Source organism: Bufo bufo, chromosome 4 (assembly GCF_905171765.1).
Source record: "Bufo bufo chromosome 4, aBufBuf1.1, whole genome shotgun sequence".
NCBI classification, from domain to species: domain Eukaryota; kingdom Metazoa; phylum Chordata; class Amphibia; order Anura; family Bufonidae; genus Bufo; species Bufo bufo.
This window is the reverse complement of record NC_053392.1, coordinates 28,306,536-28,321,568: the sequence shown is the minus strand read 5'-3', so window position 1 is coordinate 28,321,568 and position 15,033 is coordinate 28,306,536.

The following is a 15,033-nucleotide window of genomic DNA, read 5'->3' as shown; positions in this document are numbered from 1 at the left end:
ATGTTAACACAGTCCTTTAGATCACAGCTTTACAAGCAGGCTTTATTCCACACGATGGCAGGTAGTAATTATACAAGATACTCAGAGGGTAAATCCACAATGCACTCATAATCAGGTTGTACCTTTCCTCAGAAATAGCGTACACTGTCCTTTTCTAGAACTCCTGTCTGGCTTCAATCCCAAGGCCCGGATGCCTAAATGGTGGCTTAAATCCTTGGTATATATATATATCTTCCTCTCGTATTAAATCCTTGCTTTTCTTTCTAAAGCATCTGCCCATCAGTGTTACTTATCTTTGCTTGGATGAGGAAGGACTGCGGGTTTCTCCCAGGAGGTGCTGTCCTGCAACTGGGGTGTCTCTACTGAGCTAATCCTAGCCTCAGGAGCTTCAGGTGGACGAAGTAACTCCTCTAGTCCCCTGGAATGAACTAACACTCCCCTGTCTGGGCCTTCCTATTTATATCTAGGGCTCTCTATCTCCCTCTAACGTCTGGGAGGCTAAACTACACCCTGACAGGCCTGACACCAGCTAACACAGGGAAATGCATACACATAACATTAAATGTAATAAAGACACATTAACCCCTTTTGTGCAGTGCCCACCTTTACCTAGTGGGACACTACATACTACCACGCTATAACGTTGCCCGTCCTCGGCGCAACATGGAGGGGCCCTGCTCAGCTGGATACTGCAGCCTGAAAGACAAAATGAGAACCGGCATACATGGCAATTATCACAACAACAGCATAAAAATTAACAAACAATGTAACTGCAAGGAATGGTGAAAAGGGGCGTCGTTCTCTTCTCTCAGGATAATGGAAGGGAACAGGGGCGCTGACCTGGTGCAGCGTATTAATAACCAGGATAGTCCATGAAAACATAAATAAACATAAGTCCTTGGAGGCTCAAAGGAACACATGAGTCCGTACCCAGGTTTGCAACAAGGGTTAAACAGGGGTTTCCCGTGAGGGGCTACCTGGGCCCATGATGTAGTCCTCAAACCTCACAGGTGGGTGTCCCCTGGTAGAACGTGTAGACCTCCTTGGTGGCAGAGATTCTTCCTGCCTGGACTCAGGAAGGTCAAGGGAGCTCACCGCCTCTAGAACTTCTTCAGGAGCTCTCTGAGATGAAGTCTCCTGAGACGGGAGACCAACAGGAACAGGAGCAGGAACCAACAAATTCAGCCAAGGCGTGAGGGCCCAGTGGAGTGGCTCTTTATCGTGGATCAAGTTCTCCACAGCCTGCATGGGGTCCATAGGTGGAGCCGGCAATTCTTCCTCAGAAGGCTCAGGATCCATCTCCTCCGCCGCTGGTTCTCCTTCTATACAGGACTTAAGACGGTTCCTGTGAACGACTTGGGGACCTTTTCCTTCTCTGGAGACCTGTTAAATGTGGGCTGCAGCATTGGGTATGGCAGTAATAAGGTAGGGAATCCTTTCCCATTTGCTGTCCAACTTGCTGGTCCGGTGGTTGTTTTTCAACCATACCTTGTCTCCCAGACCCAGAGGTCCCGCATGGGCAGTCTGGTCATAGTCCTTCTGCTGCCTCTCACGAACAATCTCCATCCGTTCTTGGACAATCTCCTTAGCATTGAGGAGACGCCTTTGATGCTCCACTACCCAATCAGTCCTGGGCAGTGGGTTGATTACATCCGGTACTTGTACACCCAGGGAGTGATCCGCAGGCAATCTCCCTTGTCGGCCAAACATCAAATAGAACGGGGTGTAACCGGTGGAACAATGGATGGTGTTGTTGTAAGTGTACATGAGCTGCGGCAACAGAGTAGGCCAATCACCCCTCGTCTCAGGGGGTACTGCTCTCAACATTTCAATGAGAGTCTTATTCATTTTTTCGCAGAGTTCGTTACCTTGCGGATGATAGGCGGTGGTCCGGACTTTCTGGCAGTTGTGCAGCAGACACATCTCCTGGAACAGCTGTGACTCAAACGCAGACCCTTGGTCCGTGAGGACCCTCTCTGGGCAGCCGTAGGGCAACAGGAAATGCTTCCAGAACACCTCCGCTGTGGTCTTGGCTGTCAGGTCTTTTACAGGCACTGCTAAAACAAACTTGGTGAAGTGATCAATTATAGTCATGGCATAAGTATACCCAGAGCGACTCGGCTCCAACTTAACATGATCAATCGCGACAAGTTCTAAAGGAGCTGTACTTACAATAGGATGGAGAGGCGCCCTCTGGTCATGGCGTTCAGTCCGCCCCACAGCACAGGCAGTGCATTCTCAGCACCATTTTTCGATATCCTCTCTCATCCCAATCCAATAGAATCTTCTCCGTATGGTGGCCTCAGTCTTTTGCACACCGAAGTGTCCGGACTGGTTGTGGTACATGTCCAGTACCAGGCTGGCATCTCGACGTGGCAGGAGAATTTGGTAAACTCTATCACAGGACACTGGATCCAGACTCCTTCTGAGCAACAGGCCTCTTTGAAGGAATAATTGGTGGCGATGTCTCCACAGTCTCACTAGTTCTGGGTCTGCACTCTTCCTGCGGATTCTCTCAGGGATTTTCCCACTGGTAAGGAAGTCGAGCAGCTCACCGAGGACTCTACTTTCGGACTGAAGCTTAATCCATCTTTCTTGATCGCCTCTGGACTCAGGATCATCTGATGAGGGAGGATCAGCAGCAGGGATATTTTCAGTACGGATATTATCCTGCTGGGCGAATTTATTGTAGAACGCGGGCATTTCCACTTCTTCCCAGGCATCTTTTAGCTCATCTGGGGCCTCTGTAGTGGGAAGCCGTGACAGGGCATCAGCATTATCATTGGAGCGGCCTGCCCGGTACTTCACAGTAAAGTCATAGTTGGCAAGGCGGGAGGCCCATCTTTGCTCCAGTGCCCCTAACTTGGCCGTGTTCAGATGCGCCAGGGGATTATTGTCCGTGAAAGCAACAAACAGTGTGGCAGCGAGATAGTCTTTGAACTTTTCAGTCACAGCCCACACTAAGGCAAGAAACTCCAGCTTGAAAGAACTGTAATTCTGGTCATTCTTTTCAGCTCCCTTCAGGGATCTGCTGGCGTAGGCAATGACCCTTTCTTTGTTGTCTTGCACTTGAGCCAACACGGCCCCCAGGCCTCTTTTACTGGCATCCGTGTAGAGGAGGAACGGCTTCTGATAATCTCGGTAACCCAGAACAGGGGGTTCAGTCAACTTCTTCTTTAGGAGTTGAAAGGCAATTTCTCGTTCTTGGTTCCATTCAACAGGAATAGGGGTTTTCGGGCTCTTCTTTGGATGCCCCCTCAACAGTTCCTGGATGGGATCCGCAATTTGTGCGAAATGCGGGATGAAACGCCTGTAGTACCCTGCAAAACTGAGAAAGCTTCTCACCTCTTTCACGGTGGTAGGAGTAGGCCATGGTAGGAGTAGGCCAGTTGCGGACAGCAGCAAGTTTATCAGGATCAGGCTGTATTCCTTCGGCACTGACAACGTGCCCAAGGTATTTGACTGCTGGTTTCAGTAGGTGGCACTTGGATGGCTTGATTTTGAGGCCATATTTAGCAAGAATTTGAAACACCTCACCCAGGTGCTTTAAATGGTCCTCATACGTCTTGGAGTATACAATGACGTCATCCAGATATAAGAGTACAGTCTCAAAATTCCTATGGCCTAAACAACGTTCCATCAGCCTCTGGAACGTTCCTGGAGCGTTACACAGTCCAAACGGCATATAATTGAATTCAAACAGGCCCATAGGTGTAGTGAAAGCAGTCTTTTCTCGATCTTCTGGGGCCATGGATACTTGCCAGTACCCACTGGTTAAGTCCAAGGTAGAGAAATAGGCTGATGACCCCAGAGCAGTCAAGGACTCTTCAATGCGTGGCAATGGATATGCATCTTTGTGGGTGATTTGATTAATTTTTCTGTAATCCACGCAGAACCTTATGCTGCCATCTTTTTTTCGGACAAGAACTAGGGGCGCAGCCCAGGGACTATGGCTGTCCCGGATTATATTAGAGTCTTTCATCTCTTTTATCATCTCTTTCACAGACTGATAGGTAGTAGGTGGTATGGGTCTGTGCCTTAATAGGAGGATGAGAGCCAGTGGGTATGGTGTGTTTGATTACACTGACCTCTCCGTAGTCCGTGGAGTGCTTGCTGAAAGCCTGGTGGTGCTCCTTCACCAGCTTCAGGACTCCCTCTATCTGCTCCTTTGGGGTAGATTCGTCCCCCACATGTAGTTCTTCCCACCAGGATGTTGAAAGGGTGCTGCTGCTCTGTGTGGTCTGGAACGCCTCCGTGGCAGGCAGACGGATTACATCCTGGAAAGACACCTGGAAAAGCTGAGCAACGGGGCAATGTTTAAGGAGAGTAACGGGATGATCACCAAAGTTAATTAAGCGGACAGGCACTTTACCTTGAGACACAGTCACCATGCTCTTGGCTGTCCGTACGAAGGGATGATTTTCAAAGGGAATAGGTTCCACTAGGGCTTGATAGTCCTGGCCCTGGATCCCTAACACCGCACGGCACCACAGGATGATCTGGGAATTTGGAGGCAGAATTACCGGCCGGTTATCCCGGATCCGGACAGTGCAAATTTCTCCTTTCTTGTTGGCAAACTTTTGTTGAGCACTCAGCACACTAATAGTCTTTTGAATAACTCTTCTGGAAGCAGGTGAGGCTGAAGATATAGTTTGATTTAATGCGTCAAGCACTTCAGAGTAACAATTTTTCAGAACGTTAGTCCCTAAGATCACAGGATGTCCTCCTTTATCTCCCGCTTGTACCACAATCACGCCTTGCTGTGGCAGGGTGGCTTCTCCCACCTGAAGGGTAGGTTCCCAATACCCATGCACTTTCACTGGCTTACCGTTGCTGGCAATAATATCTAGCCAGGACTCTGGTGGCTGGGTGAGGAGACTTGGATCCCAGAACTTGTCAAAGGCAGGCCGTTGAATGGTGGTGACCTGTGACCCAGTGTCCAACAGGGCTTCAAAGGGTATCCCGTTGATACATATATTGACTTTTGGACGGGATCCTACATACTTAGGCATCCAGCTTGGATCCTTTGGACCTACTGTTCTACCTCCCGAGGGGCGGTCCTCTGCCTCAGAGGTTGCCCGTTTAACTGCCAGCACATTGATTCAGTATGTCCATATTTCTTGCAGTGGTGGCAGACAGGCTGTTTTCTACTTCTGGGCCTGTACCTCGGTCGCCCATCAGGCTCTTTTGGGTATATGTCTCCATATGCAGGTGGGAGCCTTGGAGGAAAAGGACCTTCATCTTCTAGTAACAATGGTCTCTCCCATTCCTCTATCTTTTTGCACACCTTCTCTAGACTTAGAGTAAGATGGTTCACTTGCTCCATGAGGGCTGCCACTACATCTGTGACTGGAGCTTGGGTGGCCTGACTGACCCCTGCAGACACCACATTAACAGTCTTTGGCTGACAAGCCTGGGGTTCATAGGAGGCTGCTGGCCCTGGAGCAGGGTTCTGGCCTAATATACTGATGGCCAATTCCTTAAAGTCCAGAAATGCACAGTGGGGGTGTTGAGCTGACAACATGCGTAGCTGGCCCTTTAAATGCTCATTACTTACGCCCGCAATGAATTGCTCTCTAAGAGTCCGGTCCTGGTCCTCAGCTTCTTTAGGATCCACTTGGACTACCGCTCTCAGTGTCTCTTGTAAGGACAGGGCAAAATCGCGGAGCGACTCTCCAGGCTGCTGCTTTCTGCTGAAGAAACGCATATTAACTTCTGACACCGTTCTGGCCTCAAACGTGGTGCCCAAGCGATCAAAGATCTGTTCCAGGCTACTTTTCTCAGAGCGGGGCCACGACATGACTTCCCTGCGGGCGGCCCCTTCCAACTGAGCTAGGAGGATCTCCATTTGCTGTTCGGCATTTATGGGATAAAGCCGGAACAAGGCCAGTATCTGCTCCCTAAAGTCCTTTAACTTGTGGGCTTCCCCGGAATAACGTGGGAACCAGGGGGCCCCAAAATAATACGGCATAGTTAGCGGCATCAGGCTTGGCGGTGCCGCGGTGGCAGGGGCCCTAGGGTCGGCTGGGGATACTCCAGAAGGCACGACTGGGGCCACCTGTCCGATTTCCTCCGGTGTAGACATGGTGTTGCTAGGTGGGTATGGCCCTTTAAATGTAGCGGACCGGAGCGGCAATAGTAATAACTTTTTTTTTTTTTTTTCCAGAAAAGTCTTTGGCTACTAACGGGAGTCCCTCCGGTACCCTGGCAGGGGTCGGGAAGATTCAGGTAAGGTGATCGGGGGAGCCAGCAAAAGTTTTAAGTCGGTACTCACTCCGGTGGTGCTCGCTCCAAGTCTTGCGAGATGCGTGGCTACGGGTGTCGGACGTCCTGCGTACAGCGTCAGCAGGTGGGCGCGGCCTCTCGTAGCTCCGGGACTCAGGTAGGCGGCACCTTTTCCTCCAGACAGGGCGGCGTTCTTCCTCCTCGCCGGCTGGGTGATGACTCCGCCTGGTTCTTTTCGCGCCAAAGTCCTCTTTTTCGCGCCAAACAGTTCACCAGGCGCACTTGCAATCCACCTCAGGTTTAAGGGGCAAAATCGCTGTCTATTCACTGACAGCAAGCGGTGGCTCAAATAAGCAGCAAACAGTCCAGAAAACATTATCTTCACACCGCTAATTCTTTTCAGTTCTTTGGCCCAGCAATTATGAATAAAACAATAGGGCTTGGTCACTTTAAGGCACTTTTTAGCACACAGTTGTATATCCGCAATGGCGCAGGAATGTCCGTTATCCTGTTCGTGACGCCAATTTATGCAGCACGCCAGACCTGCAGGGTATAGCGAAGCGAGGTCACGGTTATGGGCAATCCAGGGTTGCTCACTGTGTTGGAGAACCCTGGGCAGGCATGCGGCAGTGAAGGAGAGGTAGACACAGTTCCTCTGGGGCACACTCGGTATGTAGGGACCAGGCCTGATGGTGGATGAGGTGCCCTGGATGTTACAGGTATTTTGAGTGCCTGGGGCAAGGTCCCTTTTGGATTCGTGACGCCAGTGCCTGTAACGGTGGCACACCGATTTATAGTTGGAATAACTGAGGTACACAGATGGTATAGTGAACCAAACGTTGCTTTACTGAACAGTCCAACTTTGTACATACAGATGTTAACACAGTCCTTTAGATCACAGATTTACAAGCAGGCTTTATTCCACACGATGGCAGGTAGTAATTATGCAAGATACTCAGAGGGTAATTCCACAATGCACTCAGAATCAGGTTGTACCTTTCCTCAGAAATAGCGTACACTGTCCTTTTCTAGAACTCCTGTCTGGCTTCAATCCCAAGGCCCGGATGCCTAAATGGTGGCTTAAATCCTTGGTATATATATATATCTTCCTCTCGTATTAAATCCTTGCTTTTCTTTCTAAAGCATCTGCCCATCAGTGTTACTTATCTTTGCTTGGATGAGGAAGGACTGCGGGTTTCTCCCAGGAGGTGCTGTCCTGCAACTGGGGTGTCTCTACTGAGCTAATCCTAGCCTCAGGAGCTTCAGGTGGACGAAGTAACTCCTCTAGTCCCCTGGAATGAACTAACACTCCCCTGTCTGGGCCTTCCTATTTATATCTAGGGCTCTCTATCTTCCTCTAACGTCTGGGAGGCTAAACTACACCCTGACAGGCCTGACACCAGCTAACACAGGGAAATGCATACACATAACATTAAATGTAATAAAGACACATTAACCCCTTTTGTGCAGTGCCCACCTTTACCTAGTGGGACACTACAGATCCTTTTCCATGTCAGTGTTACCGAGTGTTTTACCATTTAGTATGTACGGGTGACTTGCATTTTTCCTTCCCATGTGCATAACTTTACATTTATCAGTGTTAAACCTCATCTGCCACTTATCTGCCCAAGCCTCCAATCTATCCAGATCCCTCTGTAGTAGTATACTGTCCTCATCAGTGTAAATTACTTTACACAGTTTAGTGTCATCTGCGAAAATTGATACTTTACTATGCAAGCCTTCTACAAGATCATTAATAAATATATTGAAGAGAATAGGGCCCAATACTGACCCCTGAGGTACTCCACTAGTGACAGTGACCCAATCTGAGTGTGTACCGTTAATAACCACCCTCTGTTTTCTATCACTCAGCCAGTTACTTACCCACATACAGATGTTTTCTCCCAGTCCTAGCATTCTCATTTTATATACTAACCTTTTATGTGGTACAGTGTCAAATGCTTTGGAGAAGTCCAGATATACGACATCCATTGATTCGCCGCTGTCAAGTCTAGAACTTACCTCCTCATAGAAACTGATTAAATTATTTTGACATGACCGATCCCTCACGAAGCCATGCTGATATGGCGTTATTTGCTTATTTCCGTTGAGATGCTCTAATATAGCATCTCTCAGAAAACCTTCAAACAGTTTACCCACAACAGATGTTAAACTTACCGGCCTATAGTTTCCAGGCTCTGTTTTTGGACCCTTTTTGAATATTGGCACCATATATGCCACGCGCCAATCCTGTGGGACATTCCCTGTCAGTATAGAGTCTGCAAATATCAGAAATAAGGGTCTGGCTATGACATTACTTAATTCCTTTAGGATACGGGGGTGTATGCCATCCAGTCCTGGCGATTTGTCTATTTTAATCTTTTTAAGTCGCTGATGTACTTCTTCCTGGGTCAGACAGGACACTTTTAATGGGGAATTTATTTTTGCATTCTGCATGTCATCTGACAATTTATTTTCCTCAGTGAATACATTGGAGAAAAAAATATTTAACAGCTTTGCTTTCTCCTCGTCGCTCTCTGCGACTCCCCCCTCATTACTCTTTAAAGGGCCGACACCTTCAGATTTATACTTTTTAACATTTATATAATTGAAGAACATTTTAGGGTTAGTTTTACTCTCTTTGGCAATTAATCTCTCGGTCTCTAGTTTGGCCGCTTTTATTTGTTTTTTACATGTTCTATTTTTTTCCTTATAGTTTTTCAGTGCTTCCGTGCTACTCTCCTGTTTTAGTGTTTTATATGCTTTCTTTTTGTCATTTATTGCTTTCTTTACAGTTCTATTTATCCACATTGGTTTCTTTTTGTTCCTTAACCTTTTATTACCATACGGTATGTACCTCTCACAATGAGATTTTAGGATGTTTTTAAAGATATCCCATTTTGTGTCTGTATTTGTGAGGACTTTGTCCCAGTTAGTTTGGCCTATGGCCTCTCTTAGTTGGCTAAATTTAGCTTTTTTGAAGTTTGGTATTTTTGTTCCACCCTGTAGAAACGCTCTTTTGAATGATAATTGGAAGGTTATTACTTTATGGTCACTATTTCCCAGGTGTCCCCCAACCTGCACGTCTGTTGTTCTGTCAGGTCTATTGGTTAATACTAAGTCCAGTCTGGCCGTCCCTCTAGTCGGGTCCTGAACCAGTTGGGAGAGGTAATTGTCTTTGGTTATTGCCAAGAACCTGTTTCCCTTATGAGATATACAAGTTTCAGTTTCCCAGTCTATATCTGGGTAGTTGAAGTCCCCTATAATAACCACCTCATTATGATTTGCCGCCTCGTCTATCTCGTTTAGTAGTAGATTTTCTGTGGACTCTGGTATATTAGGTGGTTTATAGTAAACTCCTATTAGTAATTTATTGTTGTTTTTAGCTCCATGTATCTCTACCCACAGTGACTCCACATGTTCATGTCCCTCACTTATATCTTCTCGGACTGTGGGCTTTAGACAGGACTTTATATAAAGGCAGACCCCTCCCCCTCTCCGGTTTTGACGATCCTTTCTAAACAGACTGTAACCCTGTACATTAACTGCCCAGTCATAGCTATCATCCAGCCATGTCTCAGTTATTCCCACTATGTCATAGTCCTCCTCACACATCACTAATTCCAGTTCACCAGTTTTATTAGTCAGGCTTCTGGCATTAGTATACATACATTTGAGAGGTTTATGTATATTTTTTACCCTACACCTTTCCTTCTGAACTGTTCTAGTCCCTCCTTCCATTCCTCCCCCATTCTTATTACCTGTCCCCGGTCTCTATCTGCACTATCTTCCCCTCCTATAACGTAATTACCCTCCCCCCCAGTCCCTAGTTTAAACACTCCTCCAACCTTCTATCCATCTTTCTCCCCAGCACAGCTGCCCCTTCCCCATTGAGGTGCAGCCCGTCCCTACGATAGAGCCTGTAGCCGATAGAAAAATCGGCCCAGTTCTCCAGGAACCCAAACCCCTCCTTCCTACACCAGTTCTTGAGCCACTTGTTAATCTCCCTAATCTCCCATTGCCTTTCTTGTGTGGCTCGTGGTACAGGCAGTATTTCGGAAAATACTACCTTTGAGGTCCTTGCCCTCAGCTTTTGACCTAAATCCCTGAAATCATTTTTAAGGACTCTCCACCTACCTCTAACTTTGTCATTGGTTCCGATATGGACCATGACCGCTGGATCGTCTCCAGCCCCTCCCAGTAATCTGTCAACCCGATCCGCGATGTGTCGAACTCTAGCGCCAGGAAGACAGCACACTGTTCGGCGATCACGGTCTTTGTGACAGATTTCCCTATCTGTTCCCCTAATAATGGAGTCTCCCACTACCAGCACCTGTCTGGCCTGCCCTGCTCTCCTGGTTCCCTGCTTACTGGAGCTGACATTCCCCTGACTGGCAGAGGAAGTGTCTGGCTGCAGCAGTGCCGTCCCCGGACTGACATCCCCCTCATCTGCCAAACGTGCAAACTTGTTGGGGTGTGTCAGATCAGGGCTAGCCTCCCTGGCACTCTTCCCTCTACCCCGCTTTCTAACTTTTACCCAGCTAGCTACCTCACTTTCCTCAGCCTCCTCTCTGTCACCCTCCCCCTCATCTACCCCAAAGAGTGCTTGCTCGGTGAGAAGCAAACTCTTTTGCAAATTATCAATGCCTCTCAGTGTTGCAACTTGCCCGTTTAGAGACTCGATCTGCGATTCCAAACGGGTAATTTGCTCACATCTAGAACAAAGATATACACCCTTGAACTCCTGTTCCAGGACTGCATACATCATGCAAGATGTGCACTGGACTGCGTTGTAAATTGTGCAACACATACTAAATGGGGATTACAACAGTAAAAAAGTAAAACAGTATAAATGATTTAGATTTAGACCCTGTCTGCTGTAGTCGAAGGACCACGTAAAATTAAGCCAACAACACACAAGGAAATTATATCCAACCTTAGTTTCCAAACTCCTTTTCTAGAACTCCTTGTTTTTTAACTCCACTTAATAAGAAGCCACTTAGTAGAGCAAGCCTCAGGAAGAGCAGGCTCTGAAGAGTGTAAGTGGGTCAATTTATAGCACCTGGTTGCCCCGAGCACTCGCCTTAATTAAGCAAAGAGAAAAAAAAAACAAAAACAATCCTTACTCACCTGGACTTTGGGTCCACACGAAAAGATTCGGGGATATAATATACCCCAAGATTGATGCCCCTTTGACACTAAACAGACATTTTTCCAATTTAACAGATAATTGATTATCACGTATTATCCTTATCATTGGCCCTGGGCTCTACGATCTCAGAGCAAGCCGCCCAGCTGATCTGGTTCCCCCGCACAGAGGCAGCGAATGCCGGGGGAACCATAACAGCATTTGTAAGTTGTAAAGAGCATAATAGAATTTATAAAAGGCATCCACAATTTCTTCTGTGTTAGAATCTGTGAAAATTGATTTAAGAAATGTTCAAGTCTCTCCCTTTTTTCATCAAAGTCTATCCGCCCATCCCCATAAGCATAGCGTTTGAACCGGACATATTGGTATTGTTTGGCTTTTATAAGATTAAGATTGTTATTTGATTGCTGCCTCAGCTTGATCAGGCCCTTTTTGAGCTTCAAGGGCTGTAGATGGCTTGTTTGAATTGCAGTGATTTGAAAGGGCCTTCTTAACCTTTGATCCCAGGGCAATAAGCTCTCCTATTACGGATACTTGTGCTTTCCAATGTCATTCTTTGTGTTGTCAAATGGATTTTCATGGAAGAAAATGGATAGTTTATTTTTGAGAGCAATTAGTGAATTGCATGGAAGTCAACACCATGTCGTGATCTGAAATAGTAATAGGGCCCTCATCCACCTTGCATATCATATTAATATCATTATACTTCAACTTTAAAGAAGTTTGCACTCTAAAGAAGTTAGTATAATCATTGGAGGACACTTCAGTACTTCAGGTATCCTCTAGGTCAGCCTCTCATAGTTCTTCCTGGACACTCGCTAGATCTTATTGCAAGTGCACAGAAGCATCCATGGAGGTATCGAAAGTTTAGTTAAGTGTAATGTTGGTAATATCTGTGCAAAATGATTAAATTTATCTAGAGTATCTTTATTCCATTTACACTGTTGAGTATTGAGTGCATATAGGCTAGCTAGGGCATCTAGACATTCCAATATTGCCCATAAAGAAGATTCCTTCTAAATCCACATAGATGACTGCCCAAAAGGGATGTGCTTTGCAATGGCTATACTAACCATTCTAGATTAGCTCATATAGTAGCTATGGAACCAGAATTTAAAGTACGTTTATATTTAAAATACTGTATGTTTGGATTGGCTGATGTCCAGCTTTAAATTTGTTACCTGAACCTGTAGGAGCTTCTAAGAGAGATTTAGGTCTCTGAAATGGAAATATGTAATTGTTGTATGTAGGCCTTGACGGGTTAATGTCTATTATATGCTCACCATCTGTATATTGCAAGCATACACGATCAGAGCTGGTGGAGAAAAACAGGAAACAAACTGAAGGAACTATATGCAGAATTCCTTCCACTAGGGCCCCAACATGGGAAGAGGAAGCCAGGTGAGAAACAATGTAATTAAAGAGATTGTCCTGGCTTTTACTATTGATGATCTTTCCTTAAGCTAGGTCATCAATATTAGATCGGCGGGGGTCCAACACCCGGCACCACTGTCGATCAGATGTATGAGGAGATGGTGCGAACGTGCCATCTCCCGTATCTGTTCATGTCTGCTGATGCTGTCTATGGTCTTTGCAGCTGTGAGCAGAAAGAGAGAAGTGAGACGGCACTTGCGCACTGTGTCCTCATACAGCCGATCGGTGGGGGTGTCGGACCCCCGCCAATCTCATATTGGAGACCTATCCTGAAGATTAGTCTTGGAAGTAAAGATCAGTGAATCACTTGAAATTTGTTTTGCATTCAATTCGAACAAATCTGTCAGCAAATTCTATTCCGGTATGAATAAATTGGTCCTGAACTGAAAGTGCTCAGAATGCTCTGAGGAGTCATGTATGACACTCTGGGTTCCCAATTGCCTCTACAGATTTCAATGAATGAAACTTTATTATTATTATTATTATTATTATTATTATTATTACTTGATGTCTCCAATGGAGCTCACAATCTAAATTCTCTTTCAGTATCTTTAGAGCGTGGAAGGAAACTGTAGCAACTTGATGAAACCCACACAAACACAGGGAGAACATCCAAACTCCATGCAGATTTTGTCCTTGCCCCCCAAAAAAGATATAAATCACCAACCAATGACCGTTGGTGGAGTGGTGTGGGGCCAAACACAATCAGATACACCAAACCAGGGTACAAAACACCCCCACAAAAATATAACCATATACTGGGTAACAATATCTTTATTAATTTAATATCAGAGTAATAAATATTAAAAATCAGTCACAGCAACGGCAAATACATATATGAATAAAGAGGAAACAGTGGTTCAGTGTTAACATGACATATCACAGAGGGGCTAACAAGGTCAAATGTAGCATGCAAATCTATCATCCAACAAAGTGAATATAACTAGTTAAGTTAAATATAAAGTGCTTAGTGGAAAGGCAATTAACAAGGTGTAGATCCCAAGACAATAGATAATGACAGTATCAAAGATAACAATAGATCAAAGATAGATTGCAAATATAAGAAAAACCAAATATAGCCCTATGTACCATTCAGATACCAACCAGTGTGCCTGCACCCCCATGTACGTTTCACTTTTCAGCTTCCTCAGGGGATAACATGATATTGGTTCCTGTGTTCATTTATACCTTGTTGATTGCTGTTTAATTAAAAGTAAATGGGAGAAGGGGACTATGATTGGCTTAAAGAAATGTATTGGCATGCGTTCCACAGTTGAACGCATGACAGTGCTTCCTCCCAAACATCCAGGGCAATATATGTCAGTCAATGCATATAAAATAAAGTAAAGAAAGTAAGTGACCCATTAAAGCACAAAACTGGGGACTTCCGGTTCCGGCACCGTCATGTGAAGCAGCAAAGCGAAAGAGCTCCTAGGCTACACGTCTAAAACGACTGCTAATTGCCCACGATCCGCCCGGGAAAATACACCCACGAAGACGAAATATCTCCATGAGACTCTGAGTGGGTGCATGGACCGCTTTATTGTAAACATGGGCAAGAAAATCAAGAGCAAAGCGACTTCTCCACCGATACAGGATGATGCCGAAATTTCCAATATGGCGCAGAGTACGCAGGAGACGGATGAGCGCATGGCAAAGTCCGAACCTACAGATATGGTAGGAGAACGGCTAGACCAACACACTCCAGAGTCGCCAAAAAACCAGGTGGACTATAAAAAGCTAGCCATCGAAGTGGCTGCACATCTAGCCCCTGATTTAAGGGAGACACTAGCAAAGTCAGTTACGAATGTCATGCAAGAATTGCAGCAGGAGTTACAGCAACGTGACACACATGAAGCAGCTGAAACTAGAATTCAGGTGGTGGAAGATACCAATCCTACACAAACTACAAGATACTTTAAAGGAAAACAAGCGCCTATGAGACAAACTAGAGGACCTAGAAAATAGGTTGAGGCGCAATAATTTGAGATTAGTAGGATTACAAGAATCAGTACCTTCGGGAGACTTGCTCAAAATCTGTGAACAAGAACATATTGATATGATATTACAAACCTATGGTGAATACATAATTATGATATATACATAAATAATAATGGGTAATTGGTGATACCTAATCTATACCAACAAAACATGATTATACTGTATTATATACATGAGTGAAATACATGATTAACGAAAGAAAGACACAATCATTGACATACATG